This window comes from Propithecus coquereli, unplaced genomic scaffold (assembly GCF_000956105.1).
Source record: "Propithecus coquereli isolate 6110/MARCELLA unplaced genomic scaffold, Pcoq_1.0 Scaffold5120, whole genome shotgun sequence".
In the NCBI taxonomy this organism is placed as follows: Eukaryota; Metazoa; Chordata; class Mammalia; order Primates; family Indriidae; genus Propithecus; species Propithecus coquereli.
In genome coordinates, this window is record NW_012150976.1 from 10034 (window position 1) to 11017 (window position 984).

Sequence of the window (984 nt, forward strand, 5' to 3'; positions counted from 1 at the left end):
ACAGGTAACTGAAACTGCAGGAAGCAAAACTGCAGGTGATGGGGGGATACTTTGACTTAAGGAAATACAGCACACGGAAATGTTGCAAAAATACCAGAGAATTCCAGGGAGACAACAGATAGTGAGAATTATTTTGAAAAGAGATACACAATAGGAAAAAAAACATTTTTATATACAATTTACACATTAATTATAAACCATAGCAGTAAAGACTTTCTAGACATTGGCGAGAAAAGCTGAAAAACTGTTGGTCTTCCTTACATTCTCTTGACATTCTGCTTGGCACTCAAGGGGAGGAGCCCTATCTGACACTTCACAGTCCTTTGCTTTATTTAGATGCAAGGAACACATAAATGGGCTCTCAGGATGTTTAGGGTCGATATTAGTGAACATAAACTGCAATTTATCACCATAAATTTTTCAAATTTCTTGTCCAAGTTGATGTTTACACAGCCCTTCAGTTTTCTGCAGCCTTTTCAGCCTCCCTGCATTAGCTTTGTTAGCAGTAGAAATAGTTTCCTTCTTTCTAGAATACTCTTCATTAAGATCCTGGATATTTGCAGTCAGTACTTCCAATTCCTGCTTTTTGCCTTTTACTTCAGCAATCAACTTTAGCAAGTTATCTTTTTTTTTCCTTGAATGAGCATACTCTGCCTGCAGATCTGATTTTGATATTCCAGAAACATCTCAACCATTTGTTCTTCTTCCTTTAATTTCACAGATAGCTTTTCTGCAAATGCTTTGATGGGGGCCTTGTAGGTGATCTCTGAGCCCCACCATATGACAGTGTCGGTACTTTTGAATTTATTCCAAAATTCATTGATGCTTTTATTGAATAGCATCAGCTCTTCCTCTACCATTATGTAAGACAATGCTTCACAGGCAGGCCTGAGCCCCGCTGCCTTCCCCACACCAGATCTGTGCCGCCTCTGGCCAACAGCAGGTCTCCAGACTCAGGCTCTTATTTCAAAATATTAATATTAA

At 38.9% G+C, this 984-nt stretch overlaps 1 pseudogene; it reads right to left on the minus strand.

Moving 5' to 3' along the window:
- Window positions 1–186: 186 nt before the first annotated feature.
- LOC105820186 lies at window positions 187–951 on the minus strand (annotated as a pseudogene).
- Window positions 952–984: the final 33 nt, after the last annotated feature.